The sequence below is a fragment of the Pan paniscus genome, chromosome 4 (genome assembly GCF_029289425.2).
Source record: "Pan paniscus chromosome 4, NHGRI_mPanPan1-v2.0_pri, whole genome shotgun sequence".
NCBI classification, from domain to species: Eukaryota; Metazoa; Chordata; class Mammalia; order Primates; family Hominidae; genus Pan; species Pan paniscus.
The window spans coordinates 45310468-45329716 of NC_073253.2; the positions used below are offsets into that span (position 1 = coordinate 45310468).

General features: G+C 39.1%; 1 long non-coding RNA gene across 1 annotated transcript in view; it reads left to right on the plus strand.

Annotated features, from left to right (window-relative positions):
- LOC103783941 (uncharacterized) overlaps positions 1–18145 on the plus strand; it is a 413541-nt gene extending 395396 nt beyond the window's left edge. The window contains exons 7-8 of the long non-coding RNA XR_004671529.3: positions 7584–7672; positions 15410–18145. This is a non-coding gene — a long non-coding RNA (uncharacterized LOC103783941). The remainder of the gene's footprint in view (positions 1–7583; positions 7673–15409) is intronic.
- Positions 18146–19249: the final 1104 nt, after the last annotated feature.

Genomic DNA, 19249 nt, shown 5'->3' on the forward strand with positions numbered 1-19249 from the left:
CCTGAATTGTTTTTCTGATTTCTTTGTATTATTTGTCTTGTTCTTTTACATATCACTGAATTTCTTTAATATCATTATTTTGAATTCTTTTTCAGACATTTCATAGATTTCCTTTTCTTTGGGATCTGTTATTGGAGAATTACTATGTCCCTTTGAAGGTGTCATGTTTCCTGGCTCTTTCATGTTTCTTTTGTCCTTACACAAGATTTCTATGCATCTGATATAATAATCACTTTTTTGAATTTTATGGATTGGCTTTTTCAGGAAAAGACTTTTCCTGTAGGTATATCTATAGTGTTGGTTAAGTATGGTACTTTGGCTTTGATTCTGGGTAGCAGTAGTGTAGTCTCCATATGACTTCTTCAACTGGAATCAGCATCAGTGGTGTTTGAGTTCCTTAGTGGTTTAGGCTGTGCATGTTAGTGGAGGCTGTGATGGCATTTTGGTGGGATGGGGATGCCAGGTTGGCTAATGTTTGAGCACTAGTAGTGGTGGCAGGCCCGGTGTGCTGGTCTTTAGTCTCCTGGCCAGTGTATGCTGGCATCAGTGGTAGCAGGTTTGAGTAGGCCAGTTCTTGGACTTCCAGGCAGGTTGCTTGGGTGCTACCAGTGACACCAGTGGGCCAGGCAGGCAAATGAGTGGGTTCATGGGCCCTTGGGTGGTGTACATGGTGTTGGCTATGGCAGGAGTGGCAGTGGGCCAGACTTCATGCCCTGAGTGACACATGTGGGTGCCAGCAGTGGCACTGGTAGGGTGGGCAGGCCAGTCTCCAGGTAAAGGGGTGCTGGTGGCAGTGGTGGTGGCAGGCTGTGCAAGCTAGTCCTTGGGCCCCAGGAATGTGCACCTAGTTGGTGGCATCAGATGGGATAGGTCCATTCTCAGGCCCCCAGAAGGTATGTGCTGGCACCAGTGGTTGCAGGTGGAATAGGCCTATTCTCCAGCCTTCTGATGGTGCATGTGGGTACCTGTGGTGGTAAGTGGGATGGATGGATCCTAAGGGCCCTGAATAACATTCATGGGCACTGGCAGTGGTGGTAGTGGGTTAGGCATGCTTGTCATCATGCTCCCTGATGGTGTGTGTGGGTGCCAGCTTCAGTGGCAGAATGAATCAATCCCCAGCTCCTCAGATGGTATGCTGGGGTTGCAGTGGTGGTGGCAATGAACCAGGCAAGTCTATCCTCAGGCCTCTGGATGGCATGCATGGTCGCCACTGCTGAAGGCTGTGAGTGGCATTGGCCTGTCCTCAGGCTTCCCTATGGTGCACATAGGTACAGGCTGCAGTGGGTGGGGTGGATTGATTCTCAGGACCCTGGATGTCATGCTCAAAGAAACTTCTTCTTTGATTCATGGGTTATTTAGAAGTATATTGTTTGATTTCCAAATATTTGATGATTTTCTGGATGTTATTCTGTTTTTGATTTCTAGTTTAATTGAGCTATGTTTAGAGAACATATATTGTATAATTTCTATTTCTTTCAGATTTGTCAAGGTTTGTTTTATGGCACAGAAGATAGTCTGTCTTGATGAATATTCCATGTGTACTTGAGAAAAGTGTGTATCCTGCTGTTCTTGGATTGATCTATAAATGTCAGTTAGGTCAAGTTGGTTAACTGTATTGCTCAACTCTTCTATATCCTTACTTATTTTTTGTCTACTTTGTCTACCAATTTCTGAAAGAAGAGTGTTGGCAACTTCAAATATAATTGTGGATTTGTCTGTTTCTCCTTTAGGTATTTTTATCTTATTTGCACATTTTTATTTTTTTTAAGAGACAGGTTCTCACTTTGTCACTCAGGCTGGAGTGTAGTGCCACAATTGTATCTCACAGCAACCTCAAATTCCTGGGCTCTGGCAGTCCTCCTGCCTCAGCCTCCCAAGTAGCTAAAAGTACAGGTGTGTGCACCATGCCTGGCTAATTTTTAAGAATTTTTTTGTAGAGACAGTGTCTGGCTATGTTGCCCAGGCTGGTCTCAAACACCTGGTCTTAAGCAATCTTCCCACTTTGGCCTCCCAAAGTGCTGGGATTACAGGGGCGAGCCACTACATCTGGCCTAGGTATTTTTAAGTCCTGTTATTAGGTAAATATGTCTTTAGGATTGTTATGTCTCTGTAGAAAATTGACCGTTTTATTCTTAAGTATTGTTCCACTTTATCCTCTATAATATTCCTTATCCTTAAGTCTACTTTTCTCAATATCAATATGGCTTCCCCAGCTTTCTTTTTATTAGTGTTTGTATGCCATCTATATTTCCATTCTTTTACTTTTAACCTATCAGTTAATTTATATTTAAAGTTGGTTTATCATAGACATTGTGTAGTTGGGTCTTGCTTTGACTTTTATCTAGTTGAATAATCTCTGTCTTTTTATTGGTGTGTTTAGATAGTTCACAGTTAATGTCATTGCCAATATGGCTAATTTTAAATCTACCATTTTGCTAAATGTTTCTTGTTTGTATCATTTATTATTTTTCTCTTATTTTTGATTGATTGCATTTTATGACTCCCTTTCATCTCTACTATTGGTTTGCTATTTATATCACTTTTAAGAATCCTTTTTGGCCAGGTGCGGTGGCTCACGCCTGCCTGTAATCCCAGCACTTTGGGAGGCCAAGGTGGGTGGATCACAAGGTCAGGAGATCGAGACCATCCTGGATAGCATGATGAAACTCCGTCTCTACTAAAAAATACAAGAAATTGGCCAGGCTGGTGGCGGGCACCTGTAGTCCCAGTTACTCTGGAGGCTGAGGCAGGAGAATGGCGTGAACCCAGGAGGCGGAGCTTGCAGTGAGCCGAGATCGCGCTACCGCACTCCAGCCTGGGCGACAGAGTGAGATTCCGTCTCAAAAAAAAAAAATCCTTTTTTGTTGTTGCCCTAGGATTTACAATGTACATATTTAATTAATCAGAGTTAAAATAGTATTATACCATTTTACCTGTGGTATAAGGATCTTATAACTGTATATTCCCAATTCCTCATCTTATCTTTTGTATCATTATTGTCATATATTTTACTTTTATGTGTCCTTTTTTATTGTCATATATTTTACTTTTATGTGCGCTTTAAATGCACAAAATGTTACTATTATTTTTGCTTTTTTGTAGTTACATTTTAGTATACTACAGTTGAGTAGTTGTCACAAAGACTGTATGAACCACAATGCATAAAATATTTACTATCTGACTCTTCCTAGAAAAAAGTTTATTAATCTCTGTTCTAATTATAAGTAATGCAAATAAAATTTATATTTTCTTCATTTATTCTACATCCAGTGCGCATCATTTCTTTGTGTAGATCCAAATTTCTGTCTGGTGTTATACGTTTTCTACTAAAAAATTTCCTTTAACATTTGTTTTAGTGAAGATCTAATGGCAATAATTCGGCTCAGCTTTTGTTTGTATGAAAATACCTTTATTTCCTCTTTTTTCTTCTTCCTCTGAGTTTAGAATTCTTAATTGACAGTGGGTTTTTTATCTGTTTTTGTTTGTTTTGTTTTCCAGCCCTTTAAAGACAAAAGTGCATTATCTTTTGGCTTCCATGGTTTCTGATGAGAAGTCTGCTCTAATTCTTGTCTTTGTTTCTCTATACTTTATGTGCTGCTTTCAAGATTTTTTTTCTTTGTCATGGTTTTTCAGCAGTTTGGTTTCCTACTTGGTATTTTCCAAGCTTTTTGGATATGTGATTTAGAGTCTATCATTCATTTTAATTAGACTATTTGATAATATTCTATAGCTCCTGTTTTCTCTATTTTTTTCTTTGTGTTTTTGTTTGAGTTATTTATATGGACTTATCTTGGTTCCCTTTTTTCTTTGTCTCAGTTGTGTCAAGTCTACTGATGAGCATGTGGGAGGCATTCTTCATCTACGATTGTGTTTCTATTTCTAGCATTTCTACTTGATTCTTTTTTACAGTTTTCATCTCTCCACTAACATTACGCATCTGACCTTGTGTATTATCCTCTCTTCCATTATCGTCATTGACATTTTAATCAGTGTGTTGTATTTTCTTGATATCTGTTTCCTGTTTGTTTCACTTGTTCTTTGTTCCCTCTTGCTTTTTGTGGCTTTCTTTTGAATTTTACTTGTGATTCTACATTTTCATTTTTAATTTCCTTAATTGTGTATTAACTATAATTCTTTGTTTTTTTAGCAGTTGCTTTAGGATTTATAATATACTTAAATAGTTAACTTAGCACAGTTTACCTTCAAGTAACATTGTTCTGCTTTACATGTGCTATAAGAACAATAGCATATTTCCAGTTTTCACCTTCTGGCCTTTATGCTATATTTTTCATACCTTTTTCTTCTACCTATATTATAATTCTCATGCTATATTTATTATTGTTTTCTGTTTAACTCTGAGATTGGAAACTTAAGGCCCAATGACCAAACCTGCCTGCCAACTGTTTTGGTAAATAAAATTTTACTGTAACGCAGCTGTATCAATTTATTCACATATTTTAATGAATGCTTTTATGATATAACAGTACAGTTGAGTAGTTGTCACAAAAACTGTGTGAACCACAGTGCATAAGATATTTACAATCTGGCTCTAGCTAGAAAAAAAGTTTATCTTTGTTCTAAATAGCCAATTATTTTTAAAAGGCATCCCAATAATAATAAATAAATCATAAGCCAGTCTCTGTTACTCAAGTCTACAATCCCAGTGCTTTGGGAGACAGAGGCAGAGGGATTGCTTGAGGCCAGGAGTTGGAGACCAGCCTGAGCAACATAGCGAGATTCTGTTTCTACAAAAAATTTAAAAATTAGCCATTTAAAAAATGGTGGTACATACCTGTAGTCACAGCTACTTGAGAGGCTGAGGAAGTAGGATTGCTTGAGCCCAGGAGTTTGAGGCTATGATCACCACTGCACTCTAACCTGGGTGACAGAGTGAGACCCTGTCTCTAGAAATAAATTTTAAAAATAAAAATAATATAAAAAAAGAAATAAATCATATTTACCCATGTAGTTATTTCAAATGTTTTTCATTCCTTTGTGTAGATACATATTTCTATCTGGTATCATTTTCCTTGTGACTGAAATATTTTCTTAACATTTCTTGTAGTGCAGATCTGATAACAATGGATCAGCCACTATATATCTAAAAAAGTATTTCATCTTCACTTTTAAAAAATATTTTTTACTGTTGTGTAAAATTCTATGTTGACAATTATTTTTTCAGTACTTTAGAGATGTTGCTCCATTATCTTCTCATTTGCATTATTTCTGATGAAAAATATGGTTTCATCCTAATATTTGCTCCTGTGTATGTCATAATTTTTTTCTTTGGCTGATTTTCAGGTTTTTTAAAACACAGATTTTGAGCAATTTCATAATAATATTCCATGGTGTAATTTTCTTTATGCTTCTTGTCCTTGGGGTTGGTTGAGCTTCCTGGGCCTGTGGGTCTATAGTTTTCAACAAATTTGTAAAATTTTCAGTGATTATTTCTTATATTACTTCTATCTACCTTTGAGGATTGGATTCCAATTATACATATAGCAGACATTTGAATTTGCCCACAACTCATGGGTGTTCTGTTTATTTATTTATTTTAATTCCCTACTCCTCTGTGTGTTTTATTTTAGATAGTTTCTATTGGTGTGTCTTTTAATTCACTTACCTTTTCTTCTGCAATGTCTAATCTGACATCAATCCCACATAATGTATTTTCATCTCTAAAAGATTATTGTATGTCTTTTAAAAATATCTTCCATGCTTCCACTTAACATGATTAGTCTTTCCTCTATCTTTTTGACCGTTATATATATTATTATATTATAAATGTAATATTTATGGTAAGATCTTTGTCTACTAATTCTATCACTGCTGTCAGTTTTGAGTTGAGTTTTATTGTTTTATTTATCTCCTCATTGTGGGTCACCTATTCCTGCTGCTTTGCATGCCTGGTAATTTTTTATTAAATACCTGACATTGTGAATTTTACTTTTTTGGCTGCTAGTTATTTTTGCATTCCCATAGGTGTTGTAGAGTTTTGTCCTGGAATGGTTAAGTTATGATGGTTAAGTTATTTAGAAATAGTTTGATTTTTTTGGGTCTTGCTTTTAAACTTTGTTAATACAGTTCAGGACCATATTTCATGGAGGGCAATTTTAATCCAACTATTGAGGCAAGGCTCTTCTAAGTACTTTTAGTTGGTAGAGTTCTAAGATAATCCCTGTATTTTTCCCCTGGGTATTAACATGACTTTTTTAAATGACTTTTTTTCCACATGGCTGGAAAAAGAGATTTTGCACATGTAACTAATATTATTAATCAGTTGATTTTAAGATAAGGAGATTATCTTGTGGGCCTAGGCTGTATTTTATAAAGCAGATTCTGTTCTCTGGACGATTGCAGAAGAGTAGGTCAAATATTCTAAACACCAGGGAGACTTGATGTGTCATTGCCTTGAATGTGAAAGGGGTCACGGGGAAAGAATCTGAGAGCTGAGAGTGGCCTCTAGGAGTGAGAGCAATCCATGACCAATGGCCAAAAGAAAATAGGGACTTCATTCTTACAGCCACAAGAAATTGAGTTCTGTCAATAACAAGAATGAATGCGGAAAGAGTCTTCTCCAGAGCCTCCAGACAAGAGCCCAACTTAACTGACAGCTTGATTTAGACCTTGAACAGAGAATCTTGTCAAACTTGACTAAACTATTGATCTGCAGAACTGTGAAATAATAAATGGGGTATTGTTTTTAAGCTGCTAAATTCATGGTTCATTGTTACACAGCAATAGAAAACTAATATGGTAGTTTATCCTATATCCTGTGTGTTACAGGATTTTCCATTCTATCTAATGGAAGCAGGCACTTTTCTCTGTCCTGCGTAAACTGTGAGTTTCTATTCTCTAATAGTTTTGGATGGTTCTTTCCCTGGCCTCTGGTAGTTTCCTCATATACCTGTATTGGTCAGTACTCAGTTGAACATGCAAAGGGGTCCTTCTGAAGATCTTCAGAGTCTTCTCTATGCGCAGCCCTCTTTTCTGGCACTCTGCCCTGGAGAGCAGCCTCCTCATACTTTTAGCCTTGTCACCTCAACTCAGGGACACTACCAAGCTCTACCTGGGTTCTCTCTTCATGTGCTGCAGCCTAAAATCTCCTTCCAGGAAGTAAGCTGGTGATGGTAGGGCTCACTTCACTTGTTTTGTATTTCTCAGGTATTTCTGTCCTTTGTTGCCTCACATCCTACATCTTGAGAACCATTATTTTATATATTTTGTCTAGTTTTTGGTTGTTTCTGGAGGGATGATACATTCTATCCCTGTTACTCTATCTTGGCCAGAAGCAAAAGCCCTCAGTTAAATGTGACCGGAATCAAGTACTGTTTAAAACCAAAGTTTGAGGTTTAAAATACTCAGAAATGCCCTCTACCAATGTGGTATCAGCATCCTCTGTTTATATTACAAATTGAGGATAGCATGTTAATTACAGCAATTCCCCCACCAATTTTTTTTATGTAGGTAGAAATTAAAATCTTATAACAAAAAGTCTAGTACAGTCAAACCCTAATCTAGATTTGTTGCATTCTGAAGGTGCAGTAGATTAGATCACCTGAAAGTTGTTCGTTTCTTTAAAGTTCAATTTTCCTATACCATTTTCGGAATGGGACTGATATTCATTTTCCGAAGTGGGGATCCGCAGTGATCTCATCTTCTTTTATGCTAAGTGAGTACTTTCTTTTTATTATTCATATGGTAATATCAGCTCTTAAAAAGAGATGCCCTGATCTTGGGATCACAAACTGCTCTTTATATTCTCTCAAAAGCATTGCCTTGGATGCACCATATCAATGCTTCCTTTATTTAAAAGTTTTCACAGCCAGGTGCCGCAGAGTCTAGAGATGAGAGTGGCAAGATGAGATGTGTTGTTATAAAACTCTCCTGATGGTCGAGACATATGAGCTACTTTAGAAGCTTTATTTTATGTCACCATGATGAGCAGCTTCCTTCCCTGTGCCAGGGACAGGCTGCTAGTCTTTTCTCCACCTGGGCTGCGGCTTCCCAGCTCACCTGCAGTGCAGTCAACTGAAGTGCAGTCTGTGTGTGTGTCCAGGGACAGGGGAGCTTCTTGTGTACTTGCTGTTGAGAACTTTGAAGCAAAAGAAAAAAAAAAGTACTAGCTACCCACTACCCACTAATGCTTCCCTTGAATAATCTTGCTCTTGTCATATTGAAACAAGTGCTCATAAAAGGAACAGCTTTTGTGGAACTGGCCAATTCACAGAACCTTAGACCTAGAATAAACTTGAAGAGGCCAGAACCAAGGTGCTGAAGTATGTTGGTAGGTGAGAGAACCATGTGGAAATAGTGGATTAAGTTTGTTAAATTTAACCACGTGCTTTAAAGAATGCTTTTCAAACTTTAATGTGCATACAAATCATCTGAGAAATGTGTTAAAATGCAGATTGTCATTCAGCAGGTCTTGGGTGGGGTCTGAGGTTCTGAATTCCTCATAGGGTCCCAGGTGATGCCTGTGCTGCTGGTTTGGGGACTACACTCTGAATAGCAAGGTTCTAAAGGAATATATTTAAGAGTAAACATATGGGGAAAAGAGAAATTCAATCACAATCAATATTCACTCATTTATCCAGCACCTAAAAGCCTGTTATGGATAATACACATGCTCAATGATGCAGTCCCTTTTAGGGAGAATTAGAATCAAGCCTCCTCTTGAGGCAGGAGAATGGCATGAACCTGGGAGGCAGAGCTTGCAGTGAGCCGAGATCACGCCACTGCACTCCAGCCAGCCTGGGTGACAGAGCAAGACCTCCGTCTCAAAAGAAAAAAAAAAAAATCAAGCCTCCTCTTACGGAACTTACAAACTAGAAGGAGGTTAAAATATATGTGAAGCATTAGACTATACATGGTATAGTAAGATTCCTACTGGTTAAAGATCCCTGGGCTTGAATCCTGGTCTGTGAAAAGTTGACCACAATTACTGCAGTATGGTGTGCTTACTCATCTGTGAAATGAAAACAAATGAGAAGCACCTATAGTGTATGGGTATTGTGAAGGTTAAATGAGTTGATACTTGTAAAAACACATAGAAATGACTGAAAAAATTTTCTTATTAGACAACTTAAAAGTGAGAAAAATATAAGAGGTTCATTTATTTATTTTTCAAATCTACACATCTCAGATGAAAAAAGGGGTTTAGGTGAAATATTATGGAATTCAATTTCAATCAATTGTCAGTCACCATTTCTTTCTCATTCCAAGTTTAAAAATGGAGATTTTTTTTTTTTCTGCCAAGGTCAGGAAGATATAGAGGGTCATTATTGGGCTACCTGTGCTGTACAGGAGAACTAGAAGGGAATTTGAGAAAAAAGATTTGAAAAAGTTGTCATCAGTTTTTCCTTGTATCCCTGGTTTTCCCTCTTTTTTTTCCCCATAAACCCAGAAAAACTGGGTTTGATCTTTGGCTCTGCCACTTATTTCCTAAAATAATACATTTCGTAATCTGTCTTTGCCTCAGTAACTTCATCTGTAAAATGGAGGTAATAATGTCTGCGTGATGATGGTGGTGGTGGTGTGAAAATTAAAAGCAAAAGTGTGGTAGGCAGAATAATGGCCCCCCAAAAGTTATCCAGGTTCTAATTCCTGGGAACTGTGGATGTTCCCTTAGATGGCCAAAGAGACTCTGCAGCTCTGATTAAGTGAAGGATATTTAAATATAGTCACATAGGTTCTTTTCTATTTTCCTTAAGTGTTGGCCAGCTTGAGAAATAAAGGGACAGAGTACAAAAGAGAGAAATTTTAAAGCTGGGCATCTGGGGGAGACATCACATGTCGGTAGGTTCTGTGATGCCCCATAAGCTGCAAAAACCAGCACGTTTTTATTAGGGAGTTTCAAAAGGAGAGGGAGTGTGCGAATAGGTGTGGGTCACAGACCTGAAGTACTTTACAAGGTAATAGAATATCACAAGGCAAATGGAGGCAGGGCGAGATCACAGGACCACAGGACTGGGGCAAAATTAAAATTGCTAATGAAGTTTCGGGCACCATTGTCATTGATAACATCTTATCAGGAGACAGGATTTTGAGAGCAACTGGTCTGACCAAAATTTATTAGGCGGGAATTTCCTCTTCCTAATAAGCCTGGGAGTGCTATGGGAGACTGGGGTCTATTTCACCCCTATAGGCTCGACCATAAGAGATGGCCAGGCCCAGGGGGGGCCGGTTCAGAGCCCCACCCCCAGGCATGCATTCTCTTTCTCAGGGATGTTCCTTGCTGAGAAGAAGAATTCAGCGATATTTCTCCCATTTGCTTTTGAAAGAAGAGAAATATGGCTCTGTTCCGCCCTGCTCACCGGCGGTCAGAATTTAAGGTTATCTCTCTTATTCTCTGAACAATTGCTGTTATCCTGTTCTTTTTTCAAGGTGCCCAGATTTCATATTGTTTAAACACACATGCTCTACAATTTGTGCAGTTAATGCAGTTGTCACATGGTCCTGATGTGACATACATCCTCCTCAGCTGACAGGATTGAGAGATTACAGTAAAGACAGGCATAGGAAATCACAACGGTATTGATTAGGAAAGTGATAAGTGTCCATGGAATCTTTACAATTTATGTTTAGAGATTGCAGTAAAGACAGGCATAAGAAATTATAAAAGTATTAATTTGGGGAACTAATAAATGTCCATGAAATCTTCACAATCCATGTTCTTCTGCCATGGCTTCAGCCGGTCCCTCCATTTGGAGACCCTGACTTCCTGCAACACTTAGATGGCCAAAGAGACTCTGCAGCTCTGATTAAGTGAAGGATCTTTAAATAGTGAGACTATCTGGGATTATCTGGGTGGACCCAATACAGTCACAGTTGTCCCTATAGGAGGGAGGCAGAAAGCACTTTGACACAGAAGAAGGCAATTGACCACTGACGCAAGAGGCCACATGGCTGGCTTTGAAGTTGGAAAAAGGGGCCATGAGCCAAGGTGTGCAAGAAATACAGGTGTAAAAGGTAGAGATGTCAAGGAGATAGATTCTCCTATAGGGCTCCAGAGGGAATATGGCCTTGCTGATAGTTTAATTTTTCCCCAGACTTCTGTGCTCCAGAACTGTAAGAGAGTAAATGTACGTTGTTTTAAGCCACCAACTTTGTGGTAACTTGTTACAGCAACCACAGGGAAAAAAAATTATAAAAATTATCTGTGGAGCACTTCACAAATGTTATTTTGTATCTTTTTCCTAATTAGAGAGCCATCACTAGCATGAAAGATTGCTAAGTTAAGGCCACTGTAACAGTCCCAGTTTTCCATGGAGAAGCCTGAAGCCATGAAATATTTTCTCCTTGTCTATAAGGGTATAATATAAATGAAGAAATCCTCATGGTTCTCCAAAAGAATGTGAAATTTGGGGACTACAATGTGCTTATGAAAAAGTCAAAGACTAGGTGACCAGATGTCCTAAATGCAGGCAACCTACAAAATGGGAGAAAATTTTCGCAACCTACTCATCTGACAAAGGGCTAATATCCAGAATCTACAATGAATTCAAACAAATTTACAAGAAAAAAACAAACAACCCCATCAAAAAGTGGGTGAAGGACATGAACAGACACTTCTCAAAAGAAGACATTTATGCAGCCAAAAAACACATGAAAAGATGCTCACCATCACTGGCCATCAGAGAAATGCAAATCAAAACCACAATGAGATACCATCTCACGCCAGTTAGAATGGCAATCATTAAAAAGTCAGGAAACAACAGGTGCTGGAGAGGATGTGGAGAAATAGGAACACTTTTACACTGTTGATGGAACTGTAAACTAGTTCAACCACTGTGGAAGTCAGTGTGGCGATTCCTCAGGGATCTAGAACTAGAAATACCATTTGACCCAGCTATCCCATTACTGGGTGTATACCCAAAGGACTATAAATCATGCTGCTATAAAGACACATGCACACGTATGTTTATTGCGGCACTATTCACAATAGCAAAGACTTGGAACCAACCCAAATGTCCATCAATGATAGACTGGATTAAGAAAATGTGGCACATATACACCATGGAATACTATGCAGCCATAAAAAAGATGAGTTCATGTCCTTTGTAGGGACATGGATGAAATTGGAGATCATCATTCTCAGTAAACTATCGCAAGAACAAAAAACCAAACACCACATATTCTCACTCATAGGTGGGAATGGAACAATGAGAACACATGGACACAGGAAGGGGAACATCACACTCTGGGGACTGTTGTGGGGTGGGGAGAGGGGGGAGGGATAGCTTTAGGAGATATACCTAATGCTAAATGACGAATTAATGGGTGCAGCACACCAGCATGGCACATGTATACATATGTAACTAACCTGCACATTGTGCACATGTACCCTAAAACTTAAAGTATAATAATAATAAAATAAAATTAAAAAAAAGAAAGTGCCTTTGGCTTTCAGTTTGCCCCAGCAGGGTATTAGTCCTGTAATCAGAATTGCATCAAGTCTTATGACTCCTGCCAGAAACTTCAGAAGCTTAGGGATACATCGATCTAGTTATTACAGAAGAGAACTTCAGAAGGGTGGAAAAAGGAAGGAGCAATTATTTGTGAAGTAATTGAAAAGCGTTATTTATATTTACAATGTCTTATCCTTTCAAGTTTCAATTTGGGAGCTAAAACACATTTAGTCTGGGTCAGTTTCTCCAAGTAGATGTGACAAGACTTTGGTGTTGGAGTCAGGAAGGAGAAAGGATTTGGGGAAAGGTTACTTTTTAATATCTTTGATATAAACCAATCACTAGTTCAGCACCACAAGATTAAATGGTAGGCCTTTAACTCTCTAAGCAAAATATTCAGAAAAGGTTAATTAATCCATTAACTACAAAATAAAAGGAGATTTTCCTTCTGCACACCTCTTTCCTACCTTCTCCCTTAGACACATGAGTGCACTGAGACCAGTCTGTTGGCTAAAAAGAACAAATAGAGGCAAGTTGGCAGTCAAGAACTGCCTTTGTGTCTTCTTACACTACCTCCTCTCTTGAATCTTCTATACTGCACTAGCTGATTTTTTTTTTTTTTGCAGAGATGATCTGAGTTCTTAGCACAAAGGATTGTGATTATTCATTCATTTAAATGTTTTTTAGACTTTACCGTGTTATCACGTTAACGTTAGGTAACACTCAAACACATTAGTTTTGCCAAGAGTTAATAGAGAGTTCAAAGACTCCATAAAAACATAGCATATGATAACCATTTTAGTTAACTAAGCAAGTAGTCTGGACACCCTTTGGAAACTCTGCTTTAATTTGGAGAGCCTATAATTTGGTCTTTAAATGAGATATTTGTGGCAGCATTTGGGAAACCTTAAAGTGCTTTGTAAATGTTAGATAATCATTATCATAATTGCAGCAATGCATCCCACTAGAAAATATTTGGAGAATAGTATATATAGTGGAACTTCTTGTGGTCAGTAAGACCTCCCCCTAAACTGATTCCTCCTCCATAAAAAGGTTCAGAGAGTTCTTGGCTTCAGACCCTTCTATAGAGAAGAATCTCATCTGCTTGGCCACAGTTTTGAGTGCCCCTCCCCGGTGAATCCTTCCTTACCTGACAATCAGCTTGAGTCCTGACTCCCACATTCAGTATCATGTAAGGCGGATGTCACCAACTACATATTTTTACCTTTCTCCCTTTTCTTTAGTCATACTTTTTCCTCTTTTATTCTCTTCAGCCAGTTCCTTTGTTCCTCAGCCCACCAATCTCTTAATTCCATTCCTTCACTTTAAGGACCATGGCTATATTACTCTTAACACTGTCATGGACCAGGAAGGAGAAAAGAGAAAGCTGTCTTGAGTATTATAGATAGGTGTCGTGAAGTTTATGCACAAAGGCACATCCCATGTAAGTCAAGAGGGAAACTGAGACCAGACCATGGAGGGCCTTGTGTGCCACCTTTATCCTAAAAGTAAGGGTTAGTTTTTGAAGGTATTTTAAGCAGATTATTATATGACTAGATTTTTATTTTGGATAGATTATTCTGAGAGCAGTGCAGAGGACCGATTAATTTTATATGGGATTGTGGATTGGGTAGGGTGGTGTGGGGAGTATGGTGAGGGCAGGCTGGGGGGCAGATAGATTAGTAAGGAAGGTATTACAGTGGTGATAAGACCCCAAGCTAAAACAATTACAATGGGAATGGAGAAAAAGGAATTAGATGGATGATTGATGGAACTAAGACAATGACATCTACTGAAGATTGTGAGTATAGTATGTGAGAGTGGGAGTTCAAGAATCAGATAGAAGAACAGGTAAGTAGAAGAGCGATCTGGGTCACAAAGCCTTCCTAATTTCTTCACATGCAAATAATAGTTCCTTCCTAGGCAAACTTGTCATCCTTTGTTTCTTCCTTACTGCCCTTCTAGCTTTCTGTTTTGTATTTTGGTTTTATATTTATGTATTTTGTTCTGCTACTAAGTGGTAGATTTCTAGGGCACAGAGACTGTTGTTTGTCTCTATATTATACCCTTGAAATGTCCAAATCTATGTATTAGACTAAGTACTAAATAAATGTGTTGAGTGAGTGAGAGAATGAATTATATTTCATAATACTCTACAATCTGTGAAGAGCTTTCATAGGTATAAGTCATTTTATACTTGAAACATCTTTGGGAAAGGTAGGAATGGCAGTTGTTATTACTTCCATTTTACAGATGATAAAATCTATAGTCAGAAATATTAATGTAATGTAGCTAGTAATCGGCAGAGCTGGGCTAATACATCTGTTCCAGCCCCTACCACTCTACTATACTGTTTTTTTTTTAAGGTCTCAAGGTCCTCACTTGGGACTATTTATTCTCAATAATTTAGGCATTAGATTTTTTGGCTGTTACCAATATCAAGTGCCACAAAAATAAAAGATGGAAAGGAATGAAGAGGAATGGGTAAGGAAAATCCACTAAATAAATGGTGGAGTACTCAGCAGCAGACAAAAAGCAGGAAAACCTCATGTGTCAATAACGCCTGCTGATGATACTTAACGGGGTCCCCAGTCCCTGGGCTGTGGACCTGTACTGGTCTGTGGCCTGTTAGGAATGGGACCACACGGCAGGAGGTGAGTGGCAGACAAGTGAGCATTACCATCTGAGCTCCACCTCCTATCAGATCAGCAGCAGCATTAGATTCTCATAGAAGTATGAACCCTAATGTGAACTGTGCATGCGAGGGACCTAGGTTGTGTGCTCCTTATAAGAATAATGCCTGATGATCTGAGGTGGAACTGTTTCATCCTGAATCCATCCCCTCACCCTGCAACCCATCTGTGGAAAAACTGTCTTCCATGAAACCAGTCCCTGGTGCCAAAAAGGTTGGGGACTGCTGCTCAACATCACTTCTCCCTTCCAAACTCTTTCCTGTGTGCAGGGACTGGATGTGTGGAAATTACATTTTCTTTTACTAGGAGGATTCAAGTTTTGATTTTATCAAGGAGAGATGCTCATACAGGTGTGGACTGTGGAAAAGAGGGAAAGATCATCTTCTAGCTGCAGCTGTGGGCAGGCATATGGACATCTTCAGGCACATGATTTTTCCGAGGACTTCCAGGTAACCCCCCTGAGAATCACTTCCTCCGGTACCACAGTCAGCTAAGGTCCTGGATAGAAGTCTCCTATGAAGCCTGCATTTCCTGAATTATGATGTGCTAGCAGGCAGCAGTATCCCTGATCTTTACACCACCCAGCCCTTCCGATGGTTGCATAAACTTCTAAATCTCTATTTTAAATCCCTCTTGCTTTAAATACTTAGAGTAATTCTGTTTTCTTGACTTATATGCTGTACAGAGAAAATACAAGTGTTGAAACGGTATTGCAAGCTGAGATCATGTAGTTTGGAGGCAAATAGCTCTATCCATCTCAACCACCTTTGGAGTATTCTTACAATACTATGTGATCCTTTATTTAAGAATACAAAAAAGTGGATCGAAGATTTCCAAATATTTTTACTCAAAGTGGCTTAAATATAACCCTCTCATGTTTGATGCTGGTGTCTTGACACTCGTTTAGTTACCCAGAAATTTTGGCTCTTCATGATCCCATTCCCCCAAAACACTGGCAGAAAGAAGCTTTACCATGGATAGAATGGAGTTTCATAATGGCCATGTGCAGGAACAAAAGATTACTAAACTTGAAATTTCATGTGTAGTCATGTTCAGATGGGCTGCTGATAGATGGATTAAAAGAAATTCCAGTAACCCATGGGTTGATGGATAGATATTCAAATGGACTGGCAGTAGAGTGCTAACAATTTCCATGCATTTCTTTGGATTTTTTTTTTTTTCAAATAAGTAAAATGAAGTTCTTAATACCTGGAAAATATTTCCAAACATTCTACTCACCTTTCATCAATACTCTTATTGTCTTTTGCTTTTTAAAATTCTCTGGACAATGCAGATAATAAAATTCCTTGTCAGCCATCCAACTATGCTGATCACCTTTCTCACAAATGAGCATTTCCTATTCATTTGCTGCCTTGTGTTAATTTTCTGGGCTAGACAGTATTGTTGAAAATGCAGGATAGACTGGCTTTGGTTCAGTTCTTTTTTTTTTTTGAGACACAGTCTCACTCCGTCACCCAGGCTGGAGTGCAGTGGCACCATCTCGGCTCACTGCAACCTCTGCCTCCTGGTTTCACGCCATTCTCCTGCTTCAGCCTCCCGAGTAGCTGGGACTACAGGCGTCCCCCACCACTCCTGGCTAATTTTTTTATTTCGTATTTTTAATAGAGACAGGATTTCACCATGTTAGCCAGGATGGTCTCAATCTCTTGACCTTGTGATCTGCCTGCCTCGGCCTCCCAAAGTGCTGGGATTACAGGCATGAGCCACCACGCCCGGCTGGTTCAGTTCTTAATACCTTGGTTGGGGAGGAGGGGAGCTGCTCACCTTTATCTCAGGTCAATGGATTCTGCCTTTTATGGTGCTGGGCAGACTGAGTTACTCAATAACTATTGGGCATTTCAACTACACTTCCAAGGCACGTAGGCAATTTTGGTGTTTCAGAAACTTATTTCCACACAAATATATTTGACACTGAATCAAACTTTGATGAGCCAAATTTCATTTTTCCAAACTCTAGGGATGGGTAAACCTGGCTTTGTGTTCAGTTCACTGAATATCTCAAAACCATTTTTCAAATGTTCTGGGATTGGCCAAAACCAAGTCTACTTTGCCAAACATTTTACTTAATTTAAAAGCAAAATACCCCATTTATATTTTAATGAAAATTTAATCCATATGTTTGATTCACTTTTTGCACTTAATCCATCAAAATATTTTGTAAGAGTTATCTGAAGTCCAAGAGGCCTCCAATGCCGTTTTTTTTCTTAAATAAGCCAGCATAGCCTTTTCTCCACCAATATTTTTCTTCTTTTTTTTTTTTTTTTTTTTTTTTTTAGCAACATTAGTGAACTGGCAAGTTCTGTTGTCCCAGTCCCTATCTGACTCAAACCTTATCTGTATTGTTTCTCTGACTCCCCATCCATACCAGTTCCACTCTGATGTGATCACTAATTGAAGTGGTTCATAAAGACATCATCCATTTTGTTTTTCTATGCTGTCTGAAGAAGAAAAGAAGTAAAATGGAGGACAAGAACAAAGAAAGACACTCCAGTTCAGTGGTCCCCAACCTTTTTGGCACCAGGGACTGGTTTCATGGAGGATAATTTTTCCACAGATGGGGGTGGGGGGGATGGTTTCCAGATGAAATTGTTCCACCTCAGATCATCAGGCATTAGATTCTCATAAAGAGTGGCAACCCAGTTCCCTCACAGGTGCAGTTCACAATAGAGTTCCTGCTGCTAGGAGAATCTAATGCCACTGCTCATCTGATGGGAGGTGGAGCTCAGGCAGTAATGCTCGCTCATCTGCCACTCTCCTCCTGCTCTGTGGCCTGGTTCCTAACAGGCACAGACGGGTACCTGTCTGTGACATGGTGGTTAGGGATCCCTGCTCTAGCTTTTCCTTTGTTGGGAGCCTAGTGACCTAGACTTAAGCTGTAATAACTTAAGTTTCTATGGCCATGGAATGGTTGAATGATGAACCATCTTCCCACATTTATATGGTTTCATTCCATGCTGAAGGAGAATAAGAGAGATGGTTAAAACTTTCCCCTAAATATCATCTATAGAGATATTTTGGGAAAAAAGAGGAGCAACCATCTGAAAGCAGCGGTATAATTTCTATTCATTTAAAATTTTAGGTGAATTTGAACAGGAAGACACTTAGTTGGCTAATGGGAAGAGAGACTGTTGGTACAATATATTGCTATATTTACTTTGCAGACTAGCTATGCTTCACTGGGCAACTGGAAATTCAGTGGTGGCTGAGGCGAGGGAGGGCAGACTCAGAAAAGGAGGGTCAGAAAGGGAGGTGGCAGCCTTGGCTGCCCTCTTCAATGAGGTAATCCTTCCTCTGTGCTGCCCTGCTGTCCCTGTGCCTGCTGCCAGTGCCCATAGAGCTCCAGATGCAATTGATCTCATTATATATCAGAACAGAATTGGCTTGAACAGCCTGTTCTATCCTGGTGATTAGGACATAGCATATTTTTCTTCTCCCTCTCCCTCGGCCCTATCTTAGTCCCTTGGCCGAAGGTTCTTTTGTCTATGGATTAATCTAGGGTTAATCTAAGTTTACTTACTTGCTGCAAGCCTGGGCTGGCAAGGTAGACATAATCTTCAAATAGCTCTGAAAACCCTGCTCCCACTGTCAACGTGTATTCTAATTTGTTTAACCTCTGTCTACTTGGACTCAAACCAACCCGAAGAAACTGGGCACATGGCTTAGTAGGATTAAATCAAAGATTAGTTCTGCCTCTTATCTAAGATGTAATTCTCATTTTGATGTCAACTTGCAAGGAGGCTTCTCAATGCTTTATTTTTCTCAGAGCAGGAGAGAAGAATCTCAGGACATAAAGGAAACTTTAAAAGACCGCTACTCTGTGCCTTCAATAAAGACTGCACTTAAAATATTACCTTAATAGAAAGCTCCTTTTCTTTCTTCAAACTCTCTAGAGAGAGACAAACTCCTTGTTAAGTGTTCTGTATCTCTCTAATGTAGGACAATTCTCTAATGAAGCTGATTATGAGATTTGGGGAGTGGGAGTGGGCAGGTCATGAGATGCCTCTGCTTCATAGGGAAACTGAGAAGTCAAAAGCAGAGGGTGAAGACAATGTAGTGGTCTGCAAGTGAATCTTGTCCTTACTTGAACCCAGAAATAAACTCTAGTTTGACTCTGAGTTAGTGGCA